The sequence below is a fragment of the Drosophila yakuba genome, chromosome X (genome assembly GCF_016746365.2).
Source record: "Drosophila yakuba strain Tai18E2 chromosome X, Prin_Dyak_Tai18E2_2.1, whole genome shotgun sequence".
Taxonomy (NCBI): Eukaryota; Metazoa; Arthropoda; class Insecta; order Diptera; family Drosophilidae; genus Drosophila; species Drosophila yakuba.
The window spans coordinates 1404313-1419863 of NC_052526.2; the positions used below are offsets into that span (position 1 = coordinate 1404313).

The window sequence follows — 15551 nt, forward strand, 5'->3', positions numbered from 1 at the left end:
AGGCATGACGAGTGCCGGGGGTGGGCGTGGGCGTGGGCGGAGGGTGCTAGCACACACACACATACATATGTAGAGCCGCAACCTCTCTCGGGTTTTGTGCCACTGCTGCTGTGTCTCTAGCAGAAGGATTTTCTCGCGTTTAGCTTTCTCTTTTGCTTCTTGCGAAAAGCTGTTTTCAACAGGTTGCAACACGCTTCGTCTGTGCGTGTGGGTGTGCGTGTGGGTGTGCGCTCGTGTGTGTGTGTGTGTGTGGAAGGGGAGTGAGATGTCCTTGTGCGAGCCGTGCTCTAAGGCTACTTCACGGGACCATGCCGTGTGACCTTCAGTGGCGGGCTAAGGCTAAGCGCTGCCATGGCAGCAGTCAAGTCCCAGACTCCGCTCCGACTCCCCTCGTTGGTGGCTCGGCTCTAATCCTGGCAACCAGACATGTGTGAGTGTGTGTCCAAGTTGGAGATGTGAATGTCCCCATCGCTGGCCGCCTGTTGAGCTTGTTCCAGGCGCGAGGCGCAAGGAGCTGCCAGGATCGAAATAGAAGCGCACAGATAGCGTCGGAGAGATAGCGTGTCCTGATTTATGGGCCGCATCGGTCAGTGCGACCAGGCAGCGACGACCGACAGTTGATGTGTTAATCGGCACTCAGGGCGCAGATCCTGGGATCGAGAGGGCCCACTGTAAACCAGTTCTGGCCAGCGACTGCATTCCCGCATCCCGGCGAGAAGTGCATGGACAGTCGGGCAGGATTTGAAAAAGCAACGCATTAGCAGAGACAAGTCAAGCGAGCCAGAAACTGGGCCCAAAAGCGAAACCGAAGCCGCTGAAATCTGAAATCCGAAAACAGAAATCGGGAGCAGGACAGGGGAAGGACAGGGGCAGGCAGGGTTCGTAGGGCCAGTATTGAATTGCAGCGACCTACATAGAAATCAGCAGGCACTGAAGCCGCACCGAAGTCGGTCGGAGTTGTGTGGCGTGGAGCTGGGCCATAAGTGCACTTTGGGATCGAGATTCGAGTCGCTGTTGCCGCTGCTCCTGCCCCTCGACCGCAGCGCTGCACATGTGCCTGCAACGTGGCCGGAGGAGCCTTGGGTCTGGGGTCTGGACACAAATGTTACGCTCGACGCGGAACTAACAAAACTCGTTCCGCGGCCCATTCGCTCTCCTTGATTTGGCAAACCGGTTGATTTTGGGATCAGAGGAGTGCGCGGCTAGCGTTTGATTAGAGTCCCAGTCTCCGAAATTAACAGAGAGAGAGAGAGAGAGAGAGAGAGAGGGAGATAGAGGGAGAGAGAGAGAGAGAGAGAGAGAGAGAGAGAGAGAGGGAGATAGAGGGAGAGAGTGAGAGACGAAGCAACTGAAAGGGGAAAGCGTTGCAAGGAGCCCCACGGTGACCACCTTGGGGAATTTGGCAACAGCCAAAGTTTTCTACTCGAAAATCAAATTAAGTTCCCCTACCCAAGCGGCAAAATTGACTGAGAAATTGCTCTCAAAACAACCATGCACACACACAGACGCATACGCACACGTCCAATAATATGGCCACTGAGGCAAGGACCCAAGTCCTTGGTCTTTGGTCCTTGTGTCTGCTTCACTTCGCCAGCACCCTTGAGTGTTTATCATGTAAAACACCAAGAAAACATGTCAAACATGCCAAATATGCATGACCTACAAATTATGCGAATGCGACACCCCGCACAAGCACACACACAAGCACAAGCAAGAGGACAAGCACACGCACACACACACACAGTCGCAGGTCAGGGGATAACCAGAAATCTGGGATTACTCGAAGTGCAGAGACAACAGTGAGTCGTGGTCCCCGACTCCTCCTCCTCCCCTCCCTCCCATGCCGACACACCAGTGCCCGGCTCAACCCTCACCAAAACACCAAATCACCAAATCAGGGTGAAGTCAAGATGCCCGGCAAGAAAGTGGGGCGCTTCCCCCTTGTCCACTTCCGCATCCGCCAAGGATGGGCGGCCAAGGACCCAAATTTAGACCCAGGCCCAGGCCCAGGCACAGGCACAGTCACAGGCCAAGACATCTTGACCCGACCCGAAGCGTGTGAATCACTTTGCGGTCGAAAGTGCGTGTGTGCTGAGTGTCCTGAGTATGCCAAAAGTCCTGGGGCCATATGCGGGCATTTAAATTAAGCAATAACACCGCACAGGAGGGGGAACATGTTTATTAAATAAGTCTGAGCCTTCTTGGCTGGCCGAATCAAGCCCACCCCTTGGACGAGCGAAGCCACGTCAAAGGAAGTCATAATTGCAAATTACACACATAATCACAAGAAGTCTAGAAGTCGGAACGTGGACTGAAATACAACCGCACACAAACGGCCCAAAAAAGGGTGTAGCATGGGTGGCATGGGTGGCGCACTTAAGCAGCTTTCCTTTCCTGTGTCCTTGCCCCATGAATTTATTAGAAATTCAAGAGTGAAACTCTCGGATTTCTACACACTCGACTCTGTTCGACTCGACCAGGGCGCAGCACGTCCTCTATTGACTGACCCACAAATGTGTTTAGCTTGCGGTGCCGGGGGATGTCTGCCCAAGGGATGAGAGGATGAGGGGATGAGCTGGAGTGAGCTGGAATGGGGCCGCCATGAGATTCGCGCAGAGGCGTGCTGCGTCAAACGATTTCACTCTCGAGCAACTTTGCCAGCTCGCTTTCGGGCCGCCAAGTGGCAAGTACCCCCTCACCCAAGGCAGCGTGTGAATTAATTAGCAAGGACTCCTCCAGGTCTTCCGCCCTCCCACAGCACAGCACACCACTGCCACTGTGTCCGTCCTCGGAATGGGGAGGCGGAAATTAACCCTAAAATGATTTGAACACTTTTATGCCACTTTTGCGCCCCTGTCCCACTGCCACATGAGTGAGCATAAGGTCAGGCCCACACTGCTCACTGCTCACTGCTCCCTCCTCAGCCTCAACCTCAACCCCGCCCCGGGTCCAAGTTTTATGCGGTGTCCGGTTGCCGTTTACCGAACAAGAACCGGAAGCCAAGTCAAACGAAGGCGGCTGTCCGCAAATTAGCATGATATGCGTGCGTGTGTGTGCCAGCTATCGGATGGGGATGGGGATGAGGATGAGAAGCGGCCGGGAAAGGAAGGACTCTGGAGTGGGCAGCGATTAGGCCCATCAAAGGATTAGACGGGTAAGGGTCCCAGCACTGAGATACAGAAGGGAAGGAGGGGTGACTTTGCCGGGGTCAGAGGTTGAAAAGTTCTGACACACAATTACCCGATCCAATCCGATCCGATGCGATTCGAGACAGCTCATGTGTGGGACAGGCGTGGCCCCATTCCACCCTATCCCATCCCATTCCGGGGGTTGTTAATGCCGTTTTAAGTGATTTTATGACGAATTTGTGCCCTAAAACTCTAGCTCATTTGCACACACGCACACTCAACATATCAACAACTTCATCATCATTAGCACGAAGCAGTTATGCCCTAACTTTGGGTTATGGTTTGGTTTGGGTTTGGGTTTTCGGTTTTTCCCTCAGATTGTGGGTCCTTGCGGGTTCGAGGCGAAAGTTTTTAGTGTGAAAATTTCACAGCCATTTTATAGGCGTACTCAAGTGGTTTGCCTCTTGGCGGCACTTCTAAAACATGCCTCGCCACTCCTTGCTGCTCTATTAGACACACACAGCCACACACACACTGGCACACATGCACATGTGGGAGAGTGTTGATTTTTGCGGCATTTAAGCCTTTTTGAACTTTGAACTTGTCGGCTGCCTGGCTGGATGGCTGGCTGGCAGGATGGCTGGAGGGATAATGGGCTGGTGGTTTGCCCGCTTACTGGGATTGGTGCGCTCGTTCGCTGGTAGTTTTGTGAATTGTTTTACCAGCTTGCTGCCATTTGTTGCTTGTTTATTTTACGGGCTTGGGCTTTGGATTTGGCTTCTGCCTTTTGCCTTGGTGTGGGGGTGTGACGAATCATTTAACGCCATAATCCCTTGCTCCTAGTCTGCGTTTAGTCGTCGTGAGTGTCCTTGGAATGGGTTGGATTTTGGCTAAGTGCGTCTAAATTGGCGGTTAACCAGAAGCGTGATTGATAATAAACGGCGGCTTAGTTCTTGGGTTGCTTCCTAAGTTCCCTTTTCTCTGTGGTTATTTTCTCTAGGTTACCTTCAAAGGAAGTGCTTATCGAGGCCGCTGAAATCTAAGGGATCAAAGCTATAGTGACTGTAGCTGACTGTAGTGACTGGCTAATGACACAACCCCCGACGCTCATAGAAGATTGACGAGCTGAGCTGCGAAGCGGAGCGAGGATGAGCAATGAGTACATTGATCCCGGGTGTCTTTATTCTGGCGAAGATTGCTGCTGCACGAGTGTGTGCGTGTGTGCGAGTGAGTGTGTGAATGAGTGATCTTCCCCTCCAAGCCAGCACGTGTATGTGTGCGTCACAAATAAGTTAAGCTAACAATCCCAGTCCCAGTCCCCATCCCCATCTCCGTTCCATTCCGACTGCGAATCAGAGTCAGTTTCCGTGTCCCAGCGCCTTCACTTGTACAGTCTTTCAAAGCTGCCAAGCTAGGGTCTTCTTCTCTTCCAGTGAGCCACCGCCACCATCGTGGGGAGCGGGGGAAGCGAGGGGAGCATTTTTGGCAATACATTTTTGGCAAATTTACCCAGCCGCAGCAGCGAACGACGAACGATCGCCGACCGCTTCCTCCCTCTCACTCTTTCCTTCGGACACTGTAGTTTGAAATGTGCATGTACCCACACACACACACGCACACACACACAACGCAGCAGGAAAATAAAAAATTGAAAAAGCTGACAAGGCAGAGGCAGCGAAGCCTCTCCCTGCGAGCTACTTCCTAAATTTGTGTGCTGTGTTGCCCTCGCTAGGTCGCTGAGCTGCGATCGTTATATATGCACTACATTGGGTTTAAGTTGCTGCTGTTAGTGTGTGTGTGTGTGTGTTTGCGTGTGTGTTTGCTGTATGAGCGATCGCTCGGCTTGCTGGTGTGCGTTGAGAAACCTCAAAAAAGTTGCATTGAAGCCGTTAACCTCGGCAGCGCGTTCGCCGCCCGAGTTTGTTTTTGGAAATTATAAATGCCCTGCTGCGCTGCAGCTAACCGTGGGCCGGGGATGCGGGGTAGGGGTAGGGGTAGGGGTAGGGGGGGTTGCGGTGGAAGACAGATAGAGTCAAGTCATTTGCCAAAAAGTTTCCTTGGCGGCGAGGGGCTGCAAACTACAAACACATGTGTGTGCAGCCAGTGGAGAGAGGAGCTGAGTGCGGCTGCAGTGCTGGAGTTTGGTGGTGCTGTTGATGGTGGTGCTGGTTGGTGGTGGGGGCATGGTAGTGGTTCTTCTGGTGCGATCTTTGTGCGATCTTTGTGCGATCGTGAGTGGCACTAAAAATTACAGAAAAATTACGCAAAATGAAACGGCAGAGCTGCACTAAAACGAAATAAAAGCAGGCGACCGACAGGCGGAGGGGAGAGCACAGCACTCAGCACTCAGCGCACTGCGCACAAACCCAAACCCAAACTCGTTCGGGAAAGAAGATTTGTGAGTTTGCAATTTTTTGGCACACAAACGGGTTTCCATTCCATTCGATTCGATGCGATGCGATGCGATTCAATTTGTTGTGTTTCGTATCGTTTCGTTTCGTTTCGTTCCGTTTCTCCTCTTGTGGCTTCGTTTTCGGGCATGCATGCATGCAACTCCTCCCTGCACCACTGGCATTGTTGAGCAATTTGCGCACAGCTTTCTATGGCAATGGCATAATGGCAATGGCAATGGCAATGTAAGTAGCTCGGCATGGGGGCACTATCTACGGACGGAGGGGCATCTACGTATGGAGGGGCATCCAGGGAGGAGCCAGGGGAAAGCCAGGCGATCCAAGATGCCTGCCCTTAAATCATGTAAGATCGATGGGGAGCGAGCGAGCATTCTTCTTCAGGTTTTGCACTTTGTTTCTCGCATTTTGTATTTCGTATTTTGTGCTTTGTACATATTTAGTATTTTGTGGCTGCTGGGAGTCCGTAGAAAGTTTTTGTGCTTTGTGCGCTGATCAAAGGGCAGGGGCATCCATCGTGAGTTTGGGATTTGCCGACGATTTCTCTTTTTGGGGCGCTTCTTCTTCTTCTGGAAGACTGGAAGACTTGCTGCTGAAAGACACTGCACTCGCAGTGCAGGAGGAGGAATGCCTGCGATCTGTGCCCCTAGATATACGGACTTGTATGTACATCCAGGCACTTGCAGAGCACTCAGCTCCAGTGGCAATTGCAGTGGCAGTTGCATTTCACCTGCCTAACGGAATCAATTAAAATCGTTTATGCTAATTTTTTGTGGCCCCGGCATTTTTCATTAAGAGCTGGGTAAACATGTTCAAAAAATACAAAAAAAAAACGTGTATATATGTATGCTTTATATATATATGTGCTTAAATATAAATTGACGCAACCACGAAAAAGAGAGCATATTGGACTGGGCGTGGGCGTGGGCGTAAGCGTGGGGCGTGGCTGACATGGCATGTGAGGAGCTTTGTCCATCGCTCAACCGCTCAACCGCTCAACCGCCCAACCGCCCAACCGCCCAACCGCCTCCCCGCCCACTTGCCCCAGCTCCAACGTCCAAGCTGCCAGCACCCAACTGCCATCTCCCAGAGCCACACCTACTCCCACTAACGCACGGGTCTAGCGTTACATTATATTTTTAACATTTTAAAAATGGCTGCCTTTTTGCACCACACGCACACACATATGTACTGTCAGTTTTCCGAATGAGAGTGTGTGTGCGCATTCAGACAATTTAAGCACATAAATATATATTGGATTGGAAAATGCACAAAAAGTTGCACAAAAATCAAAATAAATAACTGCGCGTAGGCATAACAATTTATTGTTTATAAAAAAATGCACGAAAAAGGGGCGAACCAAATAAGCCAAATAGACAGCAGGAGCAGCAGCAGCAGCAGAGCGCCGGCCAAATTGCTTCACTTGTGCACTGTCGGCCAGTCGCGTTAGCGTTAATATAATCCAAAAGTATAGATAAATACCCAGCCCACTGCCAGTTGAGAGTTTTTCGATGTCGGCTCATTGGAATCCTTTGTGCGGCTCCAGTCCAGAGTGCCCTTTCCGCTAATGCCCAAAATCAAATGCGCACACACGTAGCCACGTAGGTCGCTGTGGGCGCCCAGTGGGCGGGGGGCGATCGGGTGGGTGGTGGTATGGGGTAGGGCAGGGGAAATGCGAGTGGGAGTGGCACTTAGCCGAAATACGCACTTCGCACCCACACTTTTTCCAGCTCTTTTCCGCCTGCATGTCATTTTCATAATATGCGCGCATGTATTGATGCATGTACCACGCGGCGTATGTGTAATTTGTCCAGCAGCCGCCCCCATTCGCCCACTCCCACCCACCGCCGCCCACTCGCGGTGGCGAGCGCAGAAAACAAGCAAAACAAAAAGTGAAAACAACACAAAACAAGGCGAAAAAAAATGATGTCAGTGGAGAAAACGAGCAAAACAAACGAAACGATACGAAACGAAACGAAAGGCAAAAAGAGAAAAATGAACCAAATAAATTGCACGTGCGTGTGTGCGTGCGATTAACAAAAATGCATTGGTCTTATGGCGGACGGTATATCCGCTGAATGCACCCACTTCCACTCCCACTTCCGCACCCACCCCCACTGCCACCCCTCTGCCTACCCGCCCGCTTGTCAGCTGCATTTGCATTTTATTTTCGTGCGTGCAGCGCATCCGTGTGTGTGTGTTTGAGTGTGTGTGTGTGTATAGGGCCATGTACTGAGTTTTGGTAATTTTTTTATTATTAAACCTTTTCATTTTTTTGTGATGTGTATTTATTTTTTGACTTTTTCGTTTTGCTTCCTTGCGAGTCCTTTTTATGCGTACATTATGTATTACCACACACACACACGCACACACACTCGCACTCACATTTACACACACGAGCGGGGAGAGTGAAACATGTCGTTGATGTTAATGTGATATTTGGGCGCTGTTGCATTACCATTATTTCGGTACATAGACAATCGCCCATCCCCATCGACCGAAATTTCCCCCCCATTCCACAATTCCACGGACCGAAGCCTATGTGTTTTTTTCGCGACTGCCCCTCTTATTTTCATCATTTTTTTGATGGTTCAGGGGTAAAAAAATGTTTTTCACGCAATTTTCCAGTCGCTAACGGCAATTTGGACCTCAGCACGAAAATACTGTGTGGAATGGATGGAGTGGATGGCTGCATAAATGCCTGATCTGCAATTTATTTCCAAATACGTGCGAAGCTCGTCCCTTTCCATCACGAGCTTTCCAAAGATCCAGGACAAACTGGACGGGATACAAGGTTGTCCTAGTTGTCGATCGCATAGCGATCTGATTTGTTTGCGATCTGCAATCCTGCCCCCTTAGTATATCAAAAAGATCAAATCATAAGTTTGTTTACCCTGCAGAGGACTTACAGGCATGTTTCGCATGCCGTGGCTCAACAGGTGGCTAGCTCAGTAGCTCCCTGCCCCTTGACTTCTAGCAGGACTAGCTAAACTAGATGGCTAACTACTGCGAGTGCCTGCAAATGTGTGCAGTTGCATGGATGTGGCTGAACACCCACACACACACTCGCCGAGCTGAGCTCGCTAGGCCTATTAAGTAAACATATTACGTGGCCCACTCCACGCACACTCGCACTCACATTTACACCCACATTCACACCCACACTCGCACAGCAGCCCAGCACCCCAGTTATCCTGCTCACACTCACGCGCCAAAAGCGGCGCCCGAAAGCAGGCAGCAAAAAATGCACAAACTGCAGCGCGCGTGCATGTGTTAGTGCTCGCGTTTGCATATGCATGTGGATGTGCATGTATGTATATGTGAAGTGTATATGTGTATGTATGTGTATAGTAGCAAACGCCTAACTGTGCGGCTGTGTGAGAGTGCGCGCGTGTGTCGGCGGATTTTAGCGCATTTTTATATAATTTCCACTTTGTTGCCTCGTGTGCACACTCATTTATTTTGGTTGTTTTGTCCTCTTTTTTTCCTCTTTTTTTTTTCCTCTTTATTACGCGCTGCCACACGCCACGACCTTGCCGCACCTCACCCGCCTACTGCCAGCATTAACTGCGCTGCACTTTTCCGCAGCAGCAGCAGCAACAACATCAGCAGATGCAGCAGCAGCAGTTGCAGCTGCAGCAGCAGCGCTGCACTTGCAGTGGCATTTTTATAATATTTGGCCTTTTATTTTTTAGTTTTTTTTTTTTAGCATTTTTTTTTATGTTGTTTTTGCCATCCCAGCGCCGCACAAAAAACGCCCATAACTGGAATCGGCTCGCCGGACTGGCCGGACTGCATGCTGCATGTGCTGCATGTGTTGCATGTGCTGCATGCGTGTGCGTGCATCCTTTTTTCGGATTTCGGGGGTTGTTTTGTTCACGAGGATACGCACACACGCACAGCACACAACGCACTGGCAATTTAAAAAATAGGGGAATGCAACGCTCTGCGCTGCGCTCGTGTGCTCGTTCGGTTCGATTTGCGTTGACTTATTTTTTAATTTTATTGGAGCCACGGCCGCCGTCGACGTCGCTGCCGGCGCCGCTGCCGCTGCCAGTGGCCAGTATCCAGTGTCCAGTGGGTGGGGCGGCGGGTGGCGCAAGTGCATCGCACTGCAGCTGCAGCGGCAATTGCATTCAATGTCAGTGCATCGGGCATCCGCCGGCCGGCTCTCGATGCGAGCAGGCCTACAAGCTGCAAAATGAGAGATGGGAACTGGGAGTTGGGTGGTTGCAGCTCGGGCTTTTGGCTTTGGTTTTGTTTTGTGTTGCCTACTTTTTGTGCGCGTGCATTTATTTTCGTCGCTCTAGTCCTTTTTTGCGCTGCTTTGGTTTCCTTTTTTTCTGGTTGCACTTTCTCGCGCTTTTCCTTTTTGCATTTTTTTTTTACTTTTTTTTTTTTTTTTTTTTTTTGCGTTTTTGGCCACTGTCCGGTGCGGCATGCGTGCGGCCGAAAGTGCGTGTGCCAGAGCGAGTTGGCTGCAGTGCTGCGCTAGTGCTTTGGATGATGCCGCATTTGCATCCTGCCAGTCGTGTCCTTTTCCCGTCTCAAACAACGCCACCCCACCGCCCATTCGCCGCCCATCGCCCAGCGAGCGCTGATTTTTTGCACTTTTTGGCACTTTTCCATTATGTGCTTCGTTTTGCGTGACTGCGACTTTTTGATAGGCCTACACATGCGTCGCTTATTTTGGGGGGATTTGAAAGGTTTGCCTATGTATGTGCAACGTTGCAGCTGGAAGTGGCAGGCAGAAGGGTGATACATGGAGTGGCGTGCCGACTGTCCAACGGGGCTGGCTGGGCGTCCAGTGCGTATACGTAATGCCATGTACATTTTTATTTGGTTTTGTTCTCTTTTTTGGAGTCTAGGCATAGCTGCACCCGTGTGTGTGATTGTTTTGCGGCGTGTGTATGTGGTGTCCTTAACTAAATAAATATAATGAGTTGGACAGTGGGACGAAAGCAATTGGCGAAGTGTTTCCGCACTTTGGCGGGGTAAGTACTTCGAAATAGAGCCTGCTCTATGCAACGGAAACAAATCTGTTCTATTCGAATAAAAGTCATTGAATGGTACAAAAATATACTACCAATATAAAATAGAACCCACTTCTAATAAATAGAATACATTCACCACATTGAACATTGACTAATCGGGAATCCTATTTAAACGACAACAAATTGGGATTACTGTTTCGCTTTTGTCCCACTGCACAACTGCATCCCGCTGGGGCGAAAAAAAGGATTGGGGTTGGCTGGATGTTAGCCAAAAGAAAATAAAAACGAAAATCATCGAACTTTTTTCCATTTGAAATTGCATTTTTGTTAGTTTTTCCTTTTTTGCCTATATATTTTATATAAATATCTATGTGGAGCCGCTGCTGCATTCCCTGCACGCATATTTGGCATATGTGTGTGTGCTGGTGGCACTGCAACTGCAATTGCAACTGCAACTGGTGTTTGTGCATTATTTCTATATAAGCGAATATAATATAAAAAGACCGTACATTCGTTTTTTTCTTGTATTTTTTGCACTTTTTTCCTCTTTTTTCGCCGAGTTACGCAGCAACGACGCCGGCGTCAGCGGCGACAGAGCCTCATAGGCCGAAAAAGGACGAAAGCGTCGCTCATTTGCCACGCATCTGTGTCCGTGTGTCCGTATGTCCGTGTGTCCGTATGTCCGTATATCTGTATGTGCGTGGGGCGCAGGCGAGAAAGGCTGGGACGGGCAGGGCGCACACATATTTTTGTAGGGTTTCGATTGCATTTTTTCATTTTTTAGCTCCTTTTTTCCAATTGCATGTGCATGTCCATGTGTGTGCTTGTGTGTGTGCCGTGTATTTGGATTACGCTTTGTAGCTCGTCCCGCGCCCTTTCCCTTCGATTCCCCGCCCCTTTTATCCTTTCCCCCTTCAATCGTATCATCGCACATGCAGTGCCCAGTTTTTGGTTTTATTTTTTCAGTTTTTTATGTCCGTGTGTATGTGTTTTTTTGTGAGCGATTTTTGCATTTTTGCAGTTTGTTTTGGGCAGATTTTTATTTTTCGGCGACCAGTCCCAGCTTGTCCGACAGAGACGGCACTACCGGGCGCGAGTGAGACAGGGAGCTGGAGCTGGAGCGGGAGCGGGAGCAGGAGCAGCAGGAGCAGGAGCTTGACCAGGTCCGGGTGAGCCTGAAGTAGGGGTAGACAGAAGTCGGCTCCGCTCAGGTCAGCCGTGTGTGCGTTTGTGTGTGTGTGTGGCCTGGAGAAATGATGGCCACGACAACGCTGCTGCTGCTGCTGCCGATGATGATGATGATGATGATAACGAGGATGGCGATGGTGATGATGATGATGATGTTGGCTCATTACGAGCTGCCTGCATATTATGTGCAGGCCAGCAGTGCAGCGGCTCAGAAGCGACTTTGCCGTTGCCGTTGGAGCATTGACAACTGCAGGCCGCCACACACACACGCACATACACACACACACACACACACAATATGTGTATAAATATATATGTAATACACCAACATTGAGGACATCAGCACCAAATTCTGAAGCTGAAGCCTCAGTCTCAGCCTCAGCCTGCGACGACTGCGACAGCGACGCTGATCTCAAAAACACATTTTCTGGGCAACATTATTTTTCGTATAGTTCGGAACCATTTAGATGAACATCAGTTAGCTATCGGATTGGACGTGCGACGTTCCAAAGAGCCAACCAGAACCAGAATCAGTATCAGAATCAGAATCATAACCAGAGCCAGCCCAACCAAATTAAATCAAACCAAGTCAGCCCAGGCAATTCAGTCAGCCGTAGTTCGCCTCAGTTTCACCCTGTTCATTGACAGACAGTACAGCTTAAGTGCAAATTCAGTGCAAGTGAGGTTCAGCAGCCAACAGGACATAGACACCATCAGGACACCTTTAACAGTGCCAGTGCAATGCCAGAAACAGTCCGCCGCACCCTGAAAAGGAGCGAGCAACGTGGATCCATCATCACGTCCTCCCCCAAACCGCCTTTTTTGTTCGAGTGCTGAGAAACTGTTTTTTTCAAGTGAATAACAAAGAATTAACAAAGCCGCTGCAAAGTGCGAATAATTAGCAATCAAAACTGAACTAAGATCACAACCCAAGCCATACCAATCCAACCAATCCAATACAGAACAAACTGAGAATCAAGTGCGTGAGTGCCAGTTGTATCCATCGCATCCGCATGCCAAGCTCCCAGCCACAGGACACCCAAGGTAAGTAGGCTCCCAGCTTGCTCTTCTCATCTCATTTCATCTCATCTCATCTACCCACCAACTTGCTTCTGTCAGGCGTCAGAAATTACAAAGTTATAACAACAATAACCAGGGGAAAGCAAAACATTCACTTTATCATTTTTAACACTCGGCCACGTCGGCGAACAACAAAAAAAGGAGCCTGCTTCCGTTTTTGCTCCTGCTCTTACCAGCAGGGATGCAAAGGATGTAGCCATAAAGAGCATGCAGCCACTAAAACGGCGCTTAGCACACACTGCCACCTTCCTTCCCGCCCGTGCTCAACGCAATCCTTTTGCACCCACGTCCCCAGCCACACCCTTTTTCACACACTTTCGCCCACAACCCAGTGTGCTCCATCCTGCCACGAGGCACAGACACAGCCAGGACCCCACGCACACATGCAGCCTGCACGGGGTGCCACAAAAAAGTGCAAACAAGGACAGAGTCAACAAAGTTTGCCTGCCGGGATGTGCGCCGAGGGTCCTGCAGAGTGGCGGCAGTGTCCAGGAGTCAATTGCACAACAATCGCCGAGGTCCTCGTCCCTACTTCCTACTCCCTACTCCCTACTTCTAATTGCACATCGCATGTGGTTGGACGTGGCAGTTTGGCGGCCGAAGGGCCAACCCACTACCCACTGAACAGGGCAACCACTAATGTCAGCTATTTAATTTCAATTTGCGCGATGCGCTCTAAATCGCTCCTTATTAATTAGCCGCGAATTTAATGAAATTCAAGCCAGCCACAGTGGAGCAAGGCGACAGGGTGCACACTTTACCCAACTCAATTTAAGATCACAGTTAACAGTCTATGTAGACCGCGGAATTTGATCTCTGTTTACGTCACTATGAATCACCTTTATCTTTAGTAAATGCAAAAAGTTATCCATATAGATTCAAGTGATTAATAGTGAATATGCATTTACTCAGTATCGTAGACCTTTCCATTTGTGTCAATTACCTTATTCCACTTTGAATAGATACTCAACGAAATTGGTCCAAATTCAGCACTATTAGTTATTATAAGAAAAATATTGAAGATTCAGTATTTCGCTGTGCTTACTTGTATGTGCTTAAGATTATGGTATTTTTTAGAGTAACTATTTGTTTGTTGGCTTCCCCATTACTTTTTATTCATAAAAATTTACATTTTCCTAGTTGATTGAAATAATTTAAGCAATTCAAGCACTCGATCATCGGTGAGTAGATTAAGGATGTGTAACTCTACGACTGTCGGGTACAACAATTTGTGGACTTTCATGTGCTCTCATCCATGAACAATAAACTGTATCCAGAGTTCAAAGTCGAGCACTGTGTGTTTTGTGAAATTTTACTTCCTACTTCTACTGTTTGCAACCAATCCCCCCTGTCTTAACCCCTTTCCGCCCCAGAGATTCCAACCGATCTCCATCTCCACTGCGATCGGGCGAATTCCAGTGAAAAATTCACGCAGTCTTTCGAATGTGGACTGCAATTTTTTGTTTTTAGGCAAAGAGCAACCAGTTCAATGACCCAACCAAAACCGAAACCAAACAACAAAACACATCTCACTCTCTGGCACACACACATACACACGCACACATGGGCACAAAAGGCTGAATCCAAACAAAAGCCCAAAAACCAAAAGCAAAACCAAAAACAAAACCAAAACAACCAACAACAAAAGCTGCACTAAAAGCCTCCAGATTCTTAATGTGTACGTGTGAGTGATCGGGTGTAGAAATGCGTTGCAGTTGCCAAAAAATGAGCAAACGACCGAAGGAGAACAAGCACACATGCAACGATGACAACGTTTGAGTAAGAAATCCAAAAACCCGAAACGAATTCACACACACGCACACACACACACACACGGGCAGTTGCGAAAAATATCAAATAGCAAATTACACATGCGAACGAAAGAAAGCAACTTGAAAAATGCCAGCAGCCCGGAAAAGGGCACAAGATCGGGACGCAAAGGGGTTCCACCCCGAGTTTAGTAGATGGACGAGTGCAGCCCCCAGGATCGGCTAATCTGCAGTGCAGTTCTACTGGAAACCAGTTTCCATTTTAGCAGGAGTAGCGAGCAAAAGAGTTAAGCTGCAGCCCAGGGAACAGATGGCGCCGAGATTGGAGGACTGTCATTAAAGCAATTATCAAGTATACGCCACATGGCCCAGTCCTTCTTGGCCGACGCGGTTACCGCCATTAGAAGTCAGCCACCGAAGAAGGGTTGCTGTCGATCACCAGTCCTAACGATTCTCCATTCCCCATGGCCGATTCCCTATCCCCTATCCCCTATCTCTTATACCCTATCTCCACTGTCATAACTGCTCGCTCAAACGGGCAAGTATTGCCCGATGCAAATGCAAAATAATGCAACGAACCTTGTATCCGGTTAGACTAGAATTTCGGGTATTAAATGACACAGCATACGGGCAAGGGAAGGCCACACTAAACTGGCGAAACTGTTTCCATACAGCGAATGAAACGCAGTATAAAACATATAGTATGTGGCTCGATTTGGACAAGTATATGCCTATATGCCCATACATATGGTATGTACACATGTTCGTATGTTATATAGCAAACGCCTACGAAAAAATGCGCAACTGCATAGGCAACAGGAAAACCGAGCGGAGGGCGAGGGGGAAGACTCGCCAAGAGCGGCACTTGTACGCCTTCATACCCACACACTTGCAGTGCCATCGCAGAGTGTATTAGTGCATAGGTGTGTATGTGAGCGACTGACTATTCAGTTTGTGCGCTACAAAAGTCAAAAACAACAACGG

At 49.1% G+C, this 15551-nt stretch overlaps 2 protein-coding genes across 10 annotated transcripts in view; one reads left to right on the forward strand and one right to left on the reverse strand.

Annotated features, from left to right (window-relative positions):
- Positions 1–15551, reverse strand: part of LOC6523932 (mucin-2) — a 134397-nt gene that overhangs the window by 38650 nt on the left and 80196 nt on the right. The gene's annotated exons all lie outside the window — the stretch shown is intronic.
- The window catches only part of LOC6523936 (broad-complex core protein), an 81988-nt gene continuing 78282 nt past the window's right edge, over positions 11846–15551 (forward strand). For 2 of the 6 annotated variants that reach the window (XM_039371841.2, XM_039371857.2), the window contains exon 1: positions 11871–12762. The gene's annotated coding sequence lies outside the window, so the exon portion shown is untranslated. Of the gene's footprint in view, positions 12763–15551 lie in introns of all 6 variants that reach the window. The other 4 variants (XM_039371817.2, XM_039371791.2, XM_039371772.1 and 1 more) reach the window with 4 other exon arrangements.